At 42.9% G+C, this 20,044-nt stretch overlaps 1 pseudogene; it reads left to right on the forward strand.

Moving 5' to 3' along the window:
- Positions 1-1,502: 1,502 nt before the first annotated feature.
- LOC118619307 lies at positions 1,503-1,973 on the forward strand (annotated as a pseudogene).
- The last annotated feature ends 18,071 nt before the right edge of the window (positions 1,974-20,044 follow it).

Here is a 20,044-nt window from a genome sequence, read left to right on the forward strand (position 1 = left end):
GCATCAGGCTTCTGGTTTAGTAACTAAGGTCTCTCCATGATTTAAACGTTAAAAATACCCTTGCTCTGCAAAGAGAGACAAATTTAATGGTACTCAATTAATTTTCTAAAAGTTCCAGGTTTAAGGATCTCTGGAATTTAAGGATTAAGGTTTAAAAATGTTTGCTCTTCTAGAATCCTACAATGCACCTTTACAGGGTCCTGGGTTTGTTTGTTTGTTTGTTTGTTGTGGATCCAGATAAGAAATATTTCCATGTTTATCTTAGAAGTGTGCTTTCACTATCCCAACTCTATGAACATATATTTAGGGGGTAAAAAGTGGGAGAAAGAAAATAGTTACCTTGCGGCCTTTGGAGACACTGACATCTTTCAACTCACACGTTGCTTGCTGCAAAATGTTCAGTTAATATGGGCTGCTTGAGAGTCAGACCTCAACAACCCACCCACTATCATATTCTGGAAGCTTCCTCACTCCATCCCACACACAAGATTTTATTGTGGACATTATTAAATAACATTTCTCAAATTTAAATAGCCAAGACCAGTGCATACGGCTCCTGATATTTGGTAAAGTGTAGCTGTGAATTTATTTGGATTCACAATTGTCTGTCAGCCTAAAATTGCACATTGAAGTTTAGAGTCACTGAGATAAACTGCACAGTTAAGATTTCCACTGAGATGCGTGTTAGTGCAGGGTGGCAGAGGTAGAAAAGGCACACAAGTCAGTCCCCTTGTTCCTGCTGTGCTCCATTAAAATGGCCAGATTTGCTGTCCTTTCTTCAAGAATTTGGTGACTTTCTCCTTCTCTCCCAAGCTCAGCGTATCAGTAATTCTTATTTATTATACTTCACATAACTGTGGGAACAGCTAGAGAAATAGGGATCCAAAAGAGGGCATCACTAATAGGCCTCCCAAGTCACTGCACTAGTGGACGAGTCAGCATTTTCCAGAGTTGCTGGGAAACCAGGTAGCATGCTCAGCTACCAAGGTGGAACAGCAGGGAATAGCCAATGCAGAAGTCTGTGGAAGGCAGGCCAGGGTTGCTGCTAGCCAGTCAGGAAGATGAGCTTGGCACAGAGTGGGGCAGAGCAAAGGCAAGGTGGACCCCACTAGTGAGTCTCTGACAAACCCTCATTGAGGAACAGAGAGAACAGCCTGGAAACCACCCATAGCTATGCATCTCTCTCACCATATCTGACCACAACCATCTTCAGAAGGGAATGGCTGCTGCTTTCTTTCCTCTTTTCAAACATCATACAACCTCCTCCTTGTATGAGTCTAACCCATACGAGGATTCTGGGAAACATTAGTTCCAACTTAGCCAAGTTGACATAGTATAAAAACCACCACAGCCCACCCCTTTTCAAGCAGACATCATATATATCTTTTTAAACCATTTTAAATTCCCAATAAGACATTTCACCTAATATGATGGAACTAAAAACATGCAGGGGCTGGCTGACGGTAACCATGCTGAGAAGTTCTCTGCAGAGCGACCTGAAGATGAATACCAGAGGACTTGGATCTCAGCTAAAGGACAGTATTCCAGTTACTGACTGAGCTATTCGCAAGTGGATCTTTTGAAAATCATGATTTTCGAAAAGGTTTTTCTTGTGTGAAAAATGAACTTTTGCCCAGTCATCCTCTTGAATTATCAGAAAAAAATTTCCAGCTCAACCAAGATAAAATGAATTCTTCTACACTGATGAGAAACATCCAGGGTCTGTTTGTTCCACTAAAATTGCAAATGGAATTCAAGGCCATGCAACAGGTTCAGCGTCTTCCATTTCTTCCAAGTTCAAACCTTTCACCGGATATTTTGAAGGGTACTGATGAGACTATTGGATTTGAAGATATTCTTAATGACCCATCACAAAGTGAACTAATGGGAGAACCACACTTGATGGTGGAACATAAACTTGGTTTACTGTAATGCAGTGTGCTGACCATGGAAATGGAGGGGCGACATCTTGTTTATAGTCCTCTTTTTACTATCATTTTATGTATACAACATTAAAAGTACTGACACATGCACATTGTTGCCTAAATATTATCATCATTTGAAATTATTTGGGTCTTTGGTTTATGACTATGTGACAATTGAAAGTGCTGGAGATGATTTTAAAAGTCCTGGTTTATATTAAAACAATAGCCTTTTTTGTCTTTAAAAATAAATAAATAAAATAAAGACATGCTACGTCTCTCCCCACAGTTGTATACAAAGTCCCATGTGTTACTTCACCCATCTTTGTGTGGCCACGTCACATGAAGCCACTGTAGAGTAAGACTAAAGTTTGTCCTTCCAATAAACTGGTCATAGGGAATCCCCAATGACACTGTCAGTGGAGGTTGAGAAAGTGGAGGCAATAGAGCAAAAGTAGGAGCCATGACAATCTGAGCCACATGTTTACATTATTTATATGTGTCTTCAGGACCTCCTCAGGCCCAATTCTGTATATTTTACTTCCACCTGATGATGGGCTGCTGTGCATGCCCAACTTTATGGCTTGGGTGGTCAAAACAGCCAGTTCATGATGGACACCATGGTAGCCCATGGTCAAGTGTTGAGTCTCTACTCTGTGTAGGCATTGACACTCAGTCTCTATGGCCCTGTTACAAGCCAGAAGCTATCTCTCAAAGAATTATTTAATCTATGGAATGGCATGGCTATGCTCTCTGATTCATTTGTCGGAGTCTGCCAAAGTTTCAATATAGCTGTGTCAGAGATGAATCCAGCATCGTGGGATGCACTTTATCATGAAGCCAATGTGGCAGCACAGCTCGCAGAGCTGGCTAGTGCAGAGCCCTCTTTTGTTATAAGAGCCATTTAACAAATAGGTCAGGGTGACATGACCAAATGAAGTATATGTGGCTTCAAGATCAAAAAAGGCCCATTAGACTTTATGTTTCCTTCTTAGGGAGGAAATACTAAATGCAGAAACTTAGCTGTCAACGTGTTTTGGAGTAATGCCCTCCCCCCCCCCCCCGAAATTTTCACTGAGATAAAAATCTCCTAAGTTATTATAGATGTATTTCTACCCTCAAAGTGTTTAGGTCAGATGTACTTCCACTATCCAAGTGTCTAGGTCAGCTTCTCTCTAATTCATTCCTGTTCACTCAACATGGTGTCATCAATTATTATCAATGCAGTAGACCAGTATGATGTCCTGTGGAATGGACAGACAAACAAGAGTCTTGTGGATTAGATTATGACCAACTAGAGTCAATATAACCCTGAGTGAGTTCAGTGAAGTTATATTGCTGGTTCTGCCAGCTGAAGGCAAATTGCTTCTGGTGATCTTTACTAACAAGTATAGAGGGTGAAAAGCATCTGCAAGCTTGGTAGCTGCATGTCAGATACTAGAGGATGTGAAAAGAATACAGACTTACCTTGGCGATATTGCAGACCACCACAATAAAGCAATTATCCAGTAAAGCAAGTCACAGGAATAGTTTGGTTTTCCAGCATACATAAAAGTTATGTTTACATTATATTGTAGTCTATTAAGTGTACAAGAGCATTACCTCAAAAAATGTACATATCTTAATTTAAAAGTACTTTATTGCTAAAAATACAAAAATGCTAACCACCATCTGAGCCTTCAGAGAGTAATAATCTTTTCGTTAGTACAGGGTCTTGCATTGACACTGATGAAAGCACAATATTAGTGAAGTATAATAAAATTCTGTACACATCCAGAATTGCAACTACACTTGGAGTCACCACCTGATGATGTTTACAATGACACACTGTTGATTCCTGAAATTCATATGTCTTCCGCACAGGCCAAACAGGCGAGTTCAATGGCAATATGGCAATATTCACTAACTCTGACTTTCAAGTCCTTGCTAGTGGCACTAATATCTGCAGATCCTGCAGGAATGCCATAATGCCTTGAGGCAGTTCTAGAATCTTCCACGTGACCTTTTCTATCATAATAGCCTTGGGTCATTTTATGCATCAAGGAAGCAATATGGGGATTCTACCAGTTGCTGATATATTCTAGTATATTCCAATTGTGTATTCCAGAACAGGGACAGCATAGGATGGGTTCGGAGAAACACTAGGCCCACTGAAATAAACCTACGTCAAAACCCCAGTAATCAACTCAACCCAACAATCCCCTCCTCCCATTGATGGACCATAATAGCATTCAAGGTCCCTTGGAAGTAGTGTCATTTCACAACCAGTATCTAATAAACCTCTTAAAGTCTTATTTCCCCTTCCCCAAAGCACAGTTACCTGAAAAATAACTGTACATCCCTTTGGAGAAGGGCAACAGGGATATTTACAGTATATGTGTGTGACCATGCTTTAGGATCTGCCCGGCTACAGGTGAGCAGTTACAGATATGCCCCTGCATTTCCTTTGAGAAACCAAATCTACTCATACTTCTCACACTGCTGGACTCTTCTCCAATGTTTACTACTATCCTACAGCCAACATCATACTCAATGGGCAAAAACCAAAAGCATTTCACTTAAGAACAGGAACAAGACAGGGATGCCCACTTTCACCACTCTTACTTAACATAGTACAGGAAGTCTTAGCCACAGCAATTAGATAAGAAGAAAAAACAAAGGGGATCCAGATTGGAAAGGAAGAAGTGAAACTGACATTATTTGCAGATGAGCAGACGACACGATACTGTACACAGAAAACCCTAAAGACTCCATCAAAAATCTAATAGATTTAATAAACAAATTTGGCAAAGTAGCAGGATACAAAATTAATGTCAAGAAATTGATGGCATTCTGATAAATAAATAATAAACTCACAGAAAAAGAAACTAAAAAAAAAAAATCTCATTTACCATTGCAGCAAAAAAATTAAGATACCTAGAAATAAACTTAACCAAAGAAGTAAAGGACCTGTTTGCAGAAAACTGCAGGACATTGAAAAAAAAAAAAAAATAGAGAAAGATATAAAAAACTGGAAGTATACTTTGTTCATGGATTAGAAGAATTAACATCATTAAAATGTCCATACTACCCAAAGTAATCTATAGATTCAATGCAGTCTCCATCAAAATACCAATGATATATTTCACAGAACTAGAACAAATACTTCAAAAGTTCACATGGAATCAATAAAGACCCCCAAATAGCCACAGAAATCTTGAAAAAGAAGAACAAAGTAGGAGGAATCACAATACCAGAAATCAAGTTATACGACAAAGCCATTGTGATAAAAAAAAAAAAAAAAAAAAAAAAAAAAAACAGCCTGATACTGGCACAAGAACAGGCATTTAGATCAATGGAACAGAACAGAAAACCCAGAAATTGACTCAAAACATTATACTCAATTAATATTTGACAAAGGTGGCAAGAGCATACAGTGAAGTAAAGACAACCTCTTCAATAAATGGTGTTGAAAAAATTGGACAGCTACATGCAAAAAAATGAAACTAGACCACCAACTTACATCATACACAAGAATAAACTCAAAATGAATAAAGGACTTAAATGTGACTCATGAATCCATAAAAATCCTAGAAGAAAATGTAGGCAACAAAATTTCAAACATCACACACAGCAGATTTTTCACTGATACAACGTCTAAGGCAAAAGATACAAAGGAAAAAATTAATACATGGGACTACATCAAACTAAAATGCTTCTGCACAGCAAAAGAAATAATCATCAAGATGGAAAGGGAACCCGCTATCTGGGAGAGCATAATTGCCAACAATATATCAGATAAGGGTTAATTTCCAAAATATATAGAGTATTCACACAACTTAACAAAAGGAAGACAAAACTTCAATGATGAACTCACAGAAAGAGAAACTGAAAAAACAATCCCATTTACCATCGCGCCAAAAAAATTACAATACCTAGGAATAAACTTAACCAAAGAAGTAAAGGACCTATTTGCAGAAAACTACAGGTCATTGAAAAAAGAAATAGAGGAAGATATAAAAAAGTGGAAGCACATACCCTGTTCATGGATTGGAAGAATTAACATAATTAAAATGTCCATACTACCCAGAGCAATCTATAGATTCAATGCAATCCCCATCAAAATACCAACGACATATTTCATAGAACTAGAACAAATACTTCAAAAGTTCATATGGAACCAAAAAAGACCCCGAATAGCCACAGCAATCTTGAAAAAGAAGAACAAAGTAGGTGGGATCACAATACCAGATATCAGGTTATACTACAAAGCGACTGTAACCAAAACAGCCTGGTACTGGCACAAGAACAGGCATATAGACCAGTGGAACAGAACTGCAAACCCAGAAATGGACCCAAGGCAATACGCTCAATTAATATTTGACAAAGGTGGCAAGAGCATACAGTGGAGTAAAGACAGCCTCTTTAATAAATGGTGTTGGGAAAATTGGACAGCTACATGCAAAAAAATGAAACTCGACCATCAACTTACACCATACACAAAAATAAACTCAAAATGGATAAAAGACTTAAATGTGACCCGTGAATCCATAAAAATTCTAGAAGAAAATGTAGGCAACAAAATTTCGGACATCATACGGAGCAGAATTTTCACTGATACATCACCTAAGGCAACAGAAATAAAGGAGAAAATGAACACATGGGACTACATCAAACTAAAAAGCTTCTGCACAGCAAAAGAAACAATCATCAAAATGGAAAGGCAACCCACTGTATGGGAGAACATCATTGCCAATGATGTATCAGATAAGGGGTTAATTTCCAATATATATAGAGTGCTCATACAAATCCACAAAAGGAAGACAAAGAACCCAATTAAAAAATGGGCAGAGGCCCCGGCCGGTTTGGCTCAGCGGTTAGAGCGTTGGCCTGCGGTCCGGAGAGACCCGGGTTCGGTTCCCGCTAAGGGCACGTACCTCGGTTGCAGTTTGTCCCCGGCCCTGGTTGGTCGTGCGGGTGGCAGCCACTCGATGTGTCCCTTTCACATCGATGTTTCCCTCTCTCTCTCTCTTCCTCTCTCTCCCTCCCACTCTATCTGTACAAAAAATAGAAAAATGTCCTTGGGTGAGGATAAAAAAAAAATGAGCAGAGGAGCTAAATAGACACCTCTCCAAACAGGACATACAAATGGCCCAGAGACATATGAAGAAATGCTCAACATCACTAATCATCAGAGAGATGCAAATTAAAACAACAATGAGGTATCACCTCACACCTGTCAGAATGGCCGCCATCAACAAATCATCGAACAACAAGTGTTGGCGAGGGTGTGGAGAAAAGGGGACTCTAATACATTGCTGGTGCGAATGCAGACTGGTGCAGCCACTATGGAAAACAATATGGTGTTACATCAAAAAATTAAAAATTGAACTTCCATTTGACCCAGTGATCCCGCTTCTAGGCATATGCCTTAAGAAGCCTGAAACACCAATCAGGAAGAATATATGTACCCCCATGTTCATAGCAGTACTATTTACAATAGCTAAGATCTGGAAACAGCCCAAGTGTCCATCAGTAGACGAATGGATAAAAAAGCTGCGGTACATATACACAATGGAGTACTATGCAGCGGTAAGAAAGAAAGATCTCTTATCCTTTGAGACGACGTGGAGGGACCTGGAAAGTATTATCCTAAGTGAAAGAAGCCAAGCAGAAAAAGACAAATACCACATGATCTCACTTATATACGGAATATAATGAACATAACAGTCTGAGGAATACGGTAGACCCAGAAACATGGAAGTAGGGAACAGACTGACATCCCTCAGAAGAGGGGTGGGAAGAGATAAACCACAGAACTTATATGCATGTATACATGACCAATGGACATGGACAACTAAGCCGGGGACAGGGCAGTTGTTGGGTGGGGAGGAGGGTGCCAATGGGGTAAAAAAGGAGAAATAACTGTAACAAAAAAATAAATAAAAAATTTTAAAAATAAATAAAATGAAAGTCTCCCTTGCTCCAATGGAAAGTTACATTCTGCAGTTGTGGAAGGCTGGGCTTTTTACTTTTTAAGTAGGCTTTCTAGATTAACTAACTCTACATTTATTTCAACTCTGAGTACTCACAGAACCAGGGATTTTCCATTGTGGAGTTGATCCAAATTTTCTCCCTAAAATAGTGCCATGCTCTCCAGAGGACTTATCAGAGCATGGACTGCCTTGCCATTGAGATGCATTATTTGTCTTCTCTCCATGTCACTATGGTGCATTAGCAGCAGGAGGCAGGGCCAACTTGCCCTGTGATTGGCAAAGAGCTGCTAATTATTTCCAACACTCCTCCTAGAAAAATCAGCTAATTCTGAAATGTTTAATATCAGGTAATAATTATAATATTATATAAGATATATAACATAATAACTATACATTATATGTAATATAATAATTAATATGTAATATAATAATAGTATGTCTTATATCACCTAGTGGGCCAGAAAATTCCTGTGGGCATATTCTGCTACTCTGCTTCTAAAACAGATCTTTCCCAAGGCTGCTGAAAGCTCTTGGGCTACTTCCCCTGGTGCCACATGGAAGCGAGGCTGGCAGGGTGAGAGGACAGCTTTCTCTCTCTCATGGAGATGGTCATGCAAGTGCCACCCTCACCCCCACCTTTTAGGTTTCCTTTCAGGCAATGGCTACAAAGCAGAAGTAAGCATGGAACCCCAGCTCACTGCCACCCTGAGCCCTCAGTCACTGGCAGGAACCCCCCACCTTGCACCAGTAGAACTAAAGTACCAGAAGGAGTCTGGAAGGGGCAGGAGGAGTCAGGTAACCTGGTCACTCTGCTGGCCAGCTGCCTGAATGCTGTTCCCTCCCTGGGGCCTCAGTTGCCCCATATTTAATAGGAGAGGATTTAGATTCAGTGATGTGAACTGCTGAGGCAATGCAGACTGCTAATCAAGATTAGCAACACCTGGCCACTGCTCTAGCCATTTAACTCAAATTGGTGACATCTATTTAGTAAAAGCAGTCTCCATGATTTGCATACAAATCCAAAATATTCACACAAATAGGGAGTTTGTGTCTACCCACAAGTTTCACTCACTGCCCTCCCTGCGGAATTCACCATGGCAAGGGGCTGTTCAGTTGCACTTCTTTCTCCTTGTCTCAGCTGTTATTGATCTCTGGAGTACATTCCTGGTTACTACGCACCTTGTTAGAAATAAGGTTGCCCTCTAAGGGCTAAACGATGGCATAATGGACCCACTGCAGAAACGTGTCACCTTACAAGCAAGAACATAAGCTATGTGTTCCCCACACCACCTCCTTTGCCAGGAATACAGGAAGGCACTTTCTTAGCTTCCTTTAAGTTGCGTTTGACCTGTATGCCTGAGTTCTTTTCATGAGTGTGTGAGCAGCAGGAATGCCATGCTGGGACCAAGGCAGGGAGGAGTAGGTGTGTTCTCCAGGCTGCCGCCATCTGCGCAGCTGGAAGTAGAGAAATCTCAGGTGCAGAATTTACATTGAAATCATGGCAGGTCTCTGAGTCCCATTTGGAGACAGGCCACTATGAGACCCCTGATCTCCTGGGACTGTGGTATGAGCAAGAATAAACTTGTTAGTGTTAAACCACTGAGATGTCAGGGTTTGTTAGGGCAGCAGAGCCTATCTACCCTATCCTGATGTTTCAACAGGCCAGTCATAAAAGCTGAGAATGAGTGTTCCCAAGACTAAGGCAGCCCCTGCCCCACCAGGCCCTGTCCTGGAAGAAGGGACCTCAGCCCTGGGACTTTTCTGGCTCCCACTGGCAAAGTCTTCCATGAGGTAGAAATTGATAAGGTCATTAAGTTACCAGTTTACCTAGTGCCCCTTGTTCTTATTCACGACTCACCAAAAACCTTCTGCTTATGATTTAGCATTCAAAGTAGTTTTGTTAACAGAAAGAGGATATGGGATCAGAAGAATTTTGAGTTAAAACATTCCTGTGACAATGTTTAATTAAACACAATAAATTACAGCTCTGCCACACTGGCAACCCTTGCAGGAGAAAAGTGCCTGCCATAGGCCAGGCTAAGGGGATGGCTTCAGGAGCCCTGTTTTGAACCATGGGGCTCCCAAACTACAGTCTAACTGATGATTCACTCATTCACTTATTGATTCAGTCATTCAACAAATATTTATTGAGCATCTACTTTGTGCCTGTAATAGGCACTGGGGATATAGCATTGAAATATAAAACTCCCTATTTTCATAAATATTATATTCTGGAGGGTGGAAGACAGCTGATGAATAAGAAAATAGATAAATAGTAACATATCAGGTGGCAATAAATACTCAGCAAAAAGATAAAATAGGATAAGGGGGATAAAGAATATGAAATGGGGTAGCGGTATTACTATTTTCTACATTGCATGGGAAAGGTTTCTCTGGTGAGATGACATTTGAGCAGGTAACTGAAGAAATTAGGGAGATGGCTGTGTAGATGTTCCCTGGAAAAGGGGGGAAGTGTGGTCCAGTGGAGGAGCAGCGATCGCAAAGATCTTGAGGTGGAACAAGTTTGTTTGGTCAAAATCTGCAGGAATTCAGAGGGGCCCAGAGGATGAATTGAATGAAAAAGATGATAATAGAAATAACACTAGGGGGTAGGAGGTCCCAGAATACATAGGCTCTTGTAAGCCACGGTGGGCACTCTGGCTTTACACTGAGTAGAATGGGAAGTCATTTAAAGGTTTGGAGCAGAAGAGTGGCATGTTCTGACTTAGATTTTTTAAAATATGTTTTTAATGTTTGTTTGTTTGTTTGTTTGTTTAGAGAGAGAGAGATAAAAAAATCGACGTGAGAGAGATAGATCGATTGGCTGCCTCCTGCACACCCCCTCACTGGGGATCAAGCCCAGAACCCAGGCATGTGCCCTGATTGGAAATTGAACCAGGAACTCTCGGTCCATGGGATTCGCTCAATTCACCGAGCCACACCAGCCAGGCATAACTTAGATTTTAAAAGGATAAATCTGGCTTCTCTGTTGAAAAGAGACAGTTGGAGAATGTGCAAAAGCAAAGAGACCTATTAAGAAATTAATGCAGTAATTAAGGTGAGAGACAATGAAATTATAACTCCTGTGATCTATGGCATGATTAATCAAATTCCCTGAATAGGTAATACCAGGAGAATGAGGCAGGGAGCCTCAGGGTCAGTTACTGAGAACTCATGAGGCAGAGAGCCTATAGGCCACACTTCACAGACTCATCCTTGGTTCCTGACCCTTGACCCCAGACTACTACCCTGACTTGCTGGTGCCAATAGCGTGACCTCTGGTATACTGAATTTTATCTGCCTAGATATATAAAATCTTCCTCAATCAACTGTATCAGTCAGGTACTGCTGCATAACAAACCATCCCAAAACTCAGTGGCAAACATACTATATAATTATTCTCAGACTCAAATATCTGCAGGTTAGCTAAGAAGATCTGCTTGGCTATGGGTATGTAGATCAGCTAGGGAAGCTCTGTTCCATATGATCATTTTGGAGCCCATGTTGAAGAGGCAGCAGCTACCTGTAGGCATTTTTTGTTTTCATAGAGAAGTTGGAAACTCCCAGGGGGCCAAGCAGAAACATGTACTGCTTCTTAAGGCCAGGGCTCAAAACTAATACATTGTTACTTCTTCACACATTGTATTGCCAAAGATTGCCACTGGCCAAACCAATGTCATCAGGACAGGAGAAAATATGTCTACTGTAGTGGAAAGACCTGCAGAGTCACGTGGCAAAGGGTATGGACACACAGAGAGTAAAAACCTGAGGATGACAATGCAAAACTACCACATTATGTATTAGGAACTGAGTCAGCAACCTCGAGTAGGGTTTCATAGACATGAGCATGCTTAAGAATCACCTCCAGAGTGTATCAAATACAGATTCCTGGGCCCACCCCCAGAGATTTGGTGGGTCTAGGGTGAGGTGGGTGCTGAGCGTTTACATTTCTAACAAGCTCCCAGGTGAGGTTGACACTGCTGGTCTCAGGCACAAACAACCAGTGATGACCTACAGGTTCCTAGAACTGAGCGTCAGATCCATGGAACAGCAGGCAGAAACCTTTTAATTCTCTAGACCAGTTCTCAACCATCCTAATGCCGCAACCCTTTAATACAGTTCCTCATGTTGTATGCGGGCGTATCTGTATGTGTGTGGACCGGCCTGGAGACGGATAGAGGAGCAGTGTCTCAGTTCCTAAGACCATCAGAAATATGTGTTTTCTGATGGTCTTAGGTGACCCCTGTGAAAGGGTCATTCGATTCCCACAAGGGTCGTGACCCACAGGCTGCTCTAGACAATATCTAATATTTAATATCTGATAATGCACATGGTAGGACATCTCCTTAGCCACGGAGGCAGGTGCCTATGTGAACATATGTGAGAACAGTGCTTGGGGGAGCCAACACCTTGTCACTTCTTGACCTTGAAGAACCAAGAGCATACAACTTGGTTCAAGCCCCTCAATGTTTTTCCCTGCCAAATAAGGATTATAACTTCTAAAAACATTCTATAATTCTGCCCCCAACATAGATATGCTGAGCTAGCCCTTCCTTCCACTAAGCTGATATATAGTTTCTTTTCAAATATTTAGGGTAGGGTATTCCAAAATAGTATCTGTTTCTAACTCTGCTTTCCCCCAGTCAGTCAGTTCTGTGAGAGCTGACACTGTGTCTTCTCCATGGGTCCTCCTAATGCCTGACACTTATTATGGTCTCTACTTATGTTTGCTGAGTGAATAAACTAGTGAGGGAGCAAGATTTCTATCTACTGGGGAAACAGGACTCATGTGAAACTGATGCCACCAATAACCTGGTTATTATTCACAGGAAAGGAGTAAAGGGGAGACTAGACGACACAGGCCTACCATTTATACAGCTTTTCCAGGAAGCTGCAGTTAACACTCTCCAAATCTGTTCCCCAAAGATCGATGGGAGGAAGTATTGGACAGAGGCAGTTTAGATGCATGCCCAATAAGGTCTGGGTGACATGGGAAGATGCTTACCCGTCAATCACACCTGGAAACGTATTTGGCTAGAATAGGCATGGCCACTGCAAGGGCACAGAATCTGAGATACTTAACCCCTGAACAAAGGATGTTTTCCCCTCTTGCCTCTTGGCTCTCTTGCACATTGGGCTCTGGCTCTCCTGTTGCAGGGGGAGTGTTCCCCTGCATTCACCCACGTGGCCCATGGCCATGTGGACTTCACAAAATGAACTGATGGACTGAATCTAGCCTAATGCCTGATGCTACATCAGATTCAGCTTCACCATGGAATGGAAACTTTGAACACTGGCCCTACTATTAGCGTTGCTGAACCCACAGCTACCCCTTTTCCAGGACTGGCTAACAGGAACCAGAACTTTAGAAACCAAGGAATATAACTCCACCCAAATAAAGACCATTCATTCTCCCATGTGAGTCTTAGAAAATTTATTTTCTTAAGATATCTCAAGAACCCCACTCCCACTAGTGACAGGGAAATTGGACCTACTCATTTCTCTGGCAACAAAACCATCTGGGAACACAAGGGATCATAGGATCTGATTGCCCACTCCTGCATCAGGAGCTAGCCCTGCCCTGGCCTCCAACCCTTCCTAATTTCACATAGTCAGAGCACCAGGAGAGAAGCACCAGGAGAGATTTTTAAAATTTCAATGACCAGGCCACTATCCAAAGCATTTAGTTCAAAAACCTAGGGTGAGACCAGCCCTGAGTAATTCTTCAAGCTCCTGGTGGTTCCCATGTGCAGCAAGGCCTGAAAACAGCCGCGTGTCAGAGGAGAGCCAGCCTGCAGGCAGCGTGGCAGCTGCAAGACAGACACAGGGGTACCGATGAGTCATGATGGAGCTTCCCCATCACCACCCTGGGCACTGCAGCCATTCAGAACCAACAGACAATCTGGAGAAATGGGAAATAGATTCTCCCAACCTTGTTATGAAAACAAGGGATTAACTGTGATTTCATAAAAGCTGGGGACCTCACTAAACCTCTGAGAACCTGTTCCATCATGAGTTACAAAGAAGCAATGGATTCTCGGGAGGACCTCTTGGCTAATGAATAACTTTGGCTAGAGGAGAGCATTGGTAAGCAGGGCTGGTCTAGTGGTTCCTTGAGGGTGGGAGCTATGTCACAGTAGTGCCAGGAGAAAGGGGAAACGGCACACAGAATGAATGGAAAAGATGAAGAAAAGAGACACAGAAGAGCAAGGAAGACCGAGGGAAAGGCAGGGAAGAGAGGGGCCGAAGGCGAGACTGGCTCCTCAGAGGTGAATTTGCTTCTTTTCACTGGGTTGGGACCTTCCCCACATCTCCTTGGCCCCAGTGCCCTTCTCCAGCAGCTGCTCAGTAAGATCAAAGGCAGAGAGCACAGTGTTCCTCTTTTCTCACTGTCCCCAAATGCTCTAAGCACCTCCTCATTCCCCCAGGGACAGGAAGTCATGTCCTCAGAGTAGGGAACATGTGGAAACACAACTGAGGTCCAAAGTCCCAAGTGACAAATACCGGGTGGTGTTGGCAGAGTGAAGTGGTGGCTCTGGGCCACTCCTACCAAGGTGGTCTTGGTTTCTCATCACCCAGAGGGATAAGCACTGACTTTGTAAAGTAATAAAGCCTTAGGTTCCCCCTCCACCAAATCAGCATCAGGAGGCAGCAGAATGTCTTGACTTGATCAGAGGTCTCCGTAGCTGACCTGACACAGCAGACGTTTTACATGTCCAACAACCAGGTGACCTACGTAACCACCCAGAGTTCAGTTTCAAAACCTGGCATCTGGAGACCCTTGGTCTGGCTAATTAAGTTTATGTGCAGTGTCTCAAGGTGGTGACAGAAGGTAGGTGGACACAGACTTCTGGCCTGTGTCTTACCATCAGAAAACACTGCATGACCATTCCTAGCTGTTTCTTTCACGGTGGATACCACTAGCTGTCACAGTGAATCACATCAACAGTGGGATTAAAGAAAGCGCCCACCTTCTCCACCAGCCCGGAGAGAAAGGAATAAGGAGGTTGAAGAGCTGGGAGTTCTGTTTTGGCCAAAGTAGGACAGACATGCTGATTCAGCTTCTGATATTTTTTCCTCTCAGAAGTCTGATGGAAACCCAATCCAAAGTGAACCACCAACTCTGCAACTATTGCTCCATCACTGTGGTGGGATTTTGCTCTGGGCTGCTACCAAACATATAGTTTGGTAGTATGTGTGGCCCTCCAGTAGCTTGTGGCACTGTCTTATTGTTTCACCTTGTGTGTGTCGAATGCTACATGCCTCAGGCTGTCATAAAACCCTGACTTCCAAACCAGCCCCTGTGTAGTCATAGTGTTTATTCGGTGACCAGGAAGGTCCAACTCAGGCAAACACCAGGCTCAGCTCTGTTGGGACTCAACCTGCAGCAGCAGGCAAGGCCAAAGAAAGAGGAAAAATAACTGGGGTTACAGTGAGAATCCAATGAGAAGAACTTGCAACCCCACCAGGCACACGGTGAGCCCAGTGACTGAGGGAATCCATATCTGCTCCCTCTGTTCCTCAAGAGCCAGGCCATAGTCGGGTCACCTGTCCCTAGAAGCTGCTAGTCCCAGAACCCAATTCTCTTTTTAAGAAGAAGTCTGAAAAGAAAGCTCAGTCTTGGTGAAATGTCCAATTATGATGCAAAGAGGCTGATTTACAACTTTCTTCCCCTTGCCCACTGCCTTGTTCTGGGGGAGCCTTAGTTGTCCGGGAAAGGGACCAACAGCCTCCACAGCCCCCAGGTCCTGCCTTCCTCAGCTGCTGCGTCCATTCTGTATTTGGGAGAGGGTCTAGGGAGCACAGCTAAGAGGTGTCATGGTATTGCCTGCTTGTTGTTGATTTTGATTGTTCTTAGAGAAAAAGAAAATTTTCACGGTGTGCTAATTTTTGTTTTTTAGAGCTGAAAACATTCAGGAATACTGTCTATAGCCTCTGCCACATTCGCTCACATTTGCCCCCTCTCTCTACCACCCCTCTGTGTTCTTTCCCTTTTCTACTTTGTTGTTTCTTTCCTTCCCCTCTTTTCTTTTCCCCTCCTCCTAGTCCTCCTCCTCCCACCCTGCCCCTCGCCCAGAGGATGACTCTGGTGGAGGTCAGGGTAGGAGAAAGAGAAGCATTCCAGCTCTTTTTTCTCTACATGAGACCTGTGATTAGATACATCTGGAATTGGTTGAGCAATGTCTTTTTATTTTTTTTTTTATTTTTTTTTTTTTTTATCCTCACCCGAGGATATTTTTCCATTTTTTGTACAGATAGAGTGGGAGGGAGAGAGAGAGAGAGAGAAACATCGACGTGAAGGGACACATCGAGTGGCTGCCACCCGCACGACCAACCAGGGCCGGGGACAAACTGCAACCGAAGTACGTGCCCTTAGCGGGAACCGAACCCGGGTCTCTCCGGACCGCAGGCCGACGCTCTAACCGCTGAGCCAAACCGGCCAGGGCGAGCAATGTCTTTTCATTACAGTGTGCATCTTTGGGGGAGAATCCCCTAAACTGAACTTGTGAACTTATTTTTAAAACTGTACAGTGAGCCCAGCCAGTGTGGCTAAGTGGCTGAGCATCGACCCATGCACCAACAGGTCACCAGTTTGATTCCTGGTCGGAGCACATGCCTAGATTGTGGGCCTGATCCCCAGTGGGGTCATGCAGGAGGTGACCAATCAATGTTCTTTCTCATCGATGTTTCTGTCTCCCTCTTTCTCCCTTTCTCTCTCCAAAATCAATAAAGAAAAAGATAAAATTGTACAGTAATATGTGTCTTAAATGACTGAAAAAATCAGGAAACTGGTGACTATCTGAATGTCTGTTACAAGAAGTAAACTAAAATCCACTAAAATGGTACAGGAGTGAAATGTAACTGTCCTCGTATCGGAGTAAATAAATCAGGTTGGTAAATATTCACTAAGACCTTATTACAAGCAAAGTATAGGAGTCTTCAAAGTTTCTGTCTGAATTTAGATGTCCCTAAAGAACTTCTCAGCAGGGTAGCTCTAAACAGAAAGAGAAAATGATGCTGGCTCTGGGGCCACACCCAACATCCTCCCACTGACAGCATTGGTTCACCTGCCTGACCTTCCACACCTCAAGCTCTAACCAGTCAGAACTCTGCCCCCACCATGGGAGAATCAGGCAAAGCCACATCTGAGCTCCAGTGTGGGCCCACAGACTCTGGATCTGAGAGGGTGGAATAGGTCTGAGGCAGCAGTCAACCCTCACCTCATGACACCCCTTTCCAGGGGGCATTCCACCAGGGCCCTGGTCTCTCACTCTCTGTTCCAGAGCCTTTGGAGCCATTGCCCTCACCCTGTGCTCTCTCTCCCTCTATTCCTCTTCCTTCACTCAGAATTTTGCAAACCAGCTCATCCTGTGATTGTAGCACCAGCTGGGACATCATTGTGCCTACCTTCACAGGCAAAAGTTGCTCCCGCCAAGGCAGATGGGTCTTTAAGAATATGAGTGGTTTCTACTAGACCTTGTCTGCAAATACAGTCACTGAAAACTCCATGCTCCAGGGTGCTGACCTGAAGACTTTAAATCACAGCTCTCCCTGCAAAATGTCAAACTTTTCCCAGAACACCTCTAAAATGAGACGAGTTCAATATTGCACAGTAGATGTTTATGAACTCAGCTATTTTGAAATGGTAATGCATTGAGAATGAGTCTTTGAGAAACATAGTCTAGTAGAAATTTTCATACAGGGTTCCCATTGACTTTGGTTTTTTAATCTTTTAAGAGATTTAAAAATAACAAATCCCATTCTTCCTGCCATGGGAGTAGGGACAGGCTGTGAGAAAGCTGTTTCTTTGACTTTGAGATAGAGAAGATTGTTCCCGCCTACATGGGGATGTATTTATGCCTGTCCCTGCCTACTGATTTCTGCTGATTCCTGTTGTACGATCTAGTGGACAAACAGGGCCTGCCGAGCTGGAAAGGGGACAGAGGCATGCCTCCGATACCTGTCACGGTACCCTGGGCTGTCATCAGCTTACAAAGTCAATGTTTTCATAAAATGTTTTGAGAATAGTTTGACTTTCAAGTCATCCATCTATTTCCTTCCAAAGCATAGTTAGAGATTAATAAGTACAAATTCAAAGTTTTACTATTTTAATAGACACATCAATAAAAATAATATTCTCATAACACTTTGTAAATTGTATGGCATTTAAACAAAAAAATATGTTGCTTTATTATCCAAAAGCCAACAACATAGGAATCACTATTTTCCCAATATTTTATCTTTTGTGGCAGGTAGAGACACTAAGCAATTTGACCTCAGTTGTCTCCCACCAGGAACTGCTGACACTTGTTCCGTTCTTCCGCCTTACAGCAATGCCACACTCACAGAAAGAAGACAGCCTGTCTGTTTCCAAATTCTTCATAGCAGACACCCCCAAAGTCGTCTGGTTCCAGCAGTGGAGGCCTAATGCCCATCTCAGCCAGTTCTTACTTCTCCTCCATCCCAGAGCTACACATTTGCCTCCTCCTGTTCAGTCATTTTTAGGACAGAGAAGCGTGTGCTGCCTTCTTCCTCCTGGTCCTTCTTATCTCAGAAACAGCTCACTGATATGCTTCAGTCAGGGTGAACTTGAGCAGCAGACTATGCTGAGTGATGTTGAATGCAGGTTTATTACAGGAATGGCCCTCCCACCATTGTAGCAGCTAGATGATACCTCCGTACGAGTCGAGTCAGCGACCTCTGGGCCTGGTGCTTGGCTGAAGTCAGTAGGGCCAGCCTCCAGGAAGGGGGGAGGGATGTAAAATGGGGGAGACGAGTGACAGATGAGAATTGCATCTGTCTCTCACTACCTCCTCCAGCTGTGGTGAAGGCGGTGACCAGCAGGCTAAACTGAAGACCAAGGAGAGATTCCTGGAAGCTAGGCTGCTGCAGCTCTGACTGCCGCTACCACCACCAAGGGCAGCAGGCAGGCCAGGGACTTTAGGCCTGCCTACTCTAATTCGTCCTTCCACGTCACCCACAAATTTCTTCTTTGGTGAACTAATATATCTATTTTTGCCCCATGTGCTCCTATAAATGATTTGACTTGATTTTGGACTGTTGCTAAGATCTCCACAGTTCACATCACATAGAGCCTGAAAGGTAAACCTGACTGAAGTAAGACTGACACCAGACTTAGGGTAAGGTCCAAGTCTGTGTACCAGGGCCTGTTTTGAAAACACTTCTTTAACATATTCTACCATGTTCTATTTCATACCAACTTTTATGCAACTTTTTAGAGACATGTGAACATGAATAAAATATTCTTATTTCTTGCTCAGTCAACCAATCTTGCCCCAAAGCACACTTACGATACTGGCCAACTGAGATTCACATCCTGTCACTGATCTAGCAAACTGTGGACAGGCTTTCAAGGCCAATGGCCTTTTACTATTCTAAAGTGTGGCTTTAAATCATTAAGCCCAAGTAACGACCTACCCCCTCCCCAGTGTCAGTGAGTTCATCTCACTTTGCACTAACAACATGGGGCTGTCTCATGCCCAGATCAAAGGTAACACGCACCAGGGCTTCTCCTAAAAGAAAACAAGCCCTCTCACGTGCTCCTTAAAGACTGGTTGACTGAACCTGGCAAGTCTTTCTTCTGTGCACGAATGAGACACACACATACACTGATGAACAAAAGCTGTCCAGATGGGTGAAAACTGTCTTATCTCTGTTATAAATAACAAAGAGACTCAAAAATCAGTAGAACTCATGAGAGTATGGTGGTTAATATTTCCATTAGTCGGTTGAAGTGTTCAAGCAGTCATGATTAATGGAGCTGAAGCTTCACTGTGAGAGGGGGGAATATGTCATGTTATCCAGGATACCCTTGCAAAATTCCATGTCTGGTTAACTGGGCTTCCTTTTTTTTTTCCAGGCTTCCTTGACTGGAATCGACTCTTTGGTCTGTGGGCCGACACTCTAACCACTGAGCAAAACCATCCAGGGTTGGGCTTCCTTTTAAGTCCAGTACTCACCAGAACAATTTTACTGCCATCACTGAAAATTTCAGTAAAATATATTGGTCCATTTTTTTTGCTTTACTTTGTAGCACAGGCCTAGCACATGATAAGTAAAAAAATAGTAATGAATCAACTAAATAAATTTTTCATTGTTGATTCAAGATCTTGAAGGGCTCTTAAA

The sequence above is a fragment of the Molossus molossus genome, unplaced genomic scaffold (assembly GCF_014108415.1).
Source record: "Molossus molossus isolate mMolMol1 unplaced genomic scaffold, mMolMol1.p scaffold_m16_p_6, whole genome shotgun sequence".
NCBI classification, from domain to species: Eukaryota; Metazoa; Chordata; class Mammalia; order Chiroptera; family Molossidae; genus Molossus; species Molossus molossus.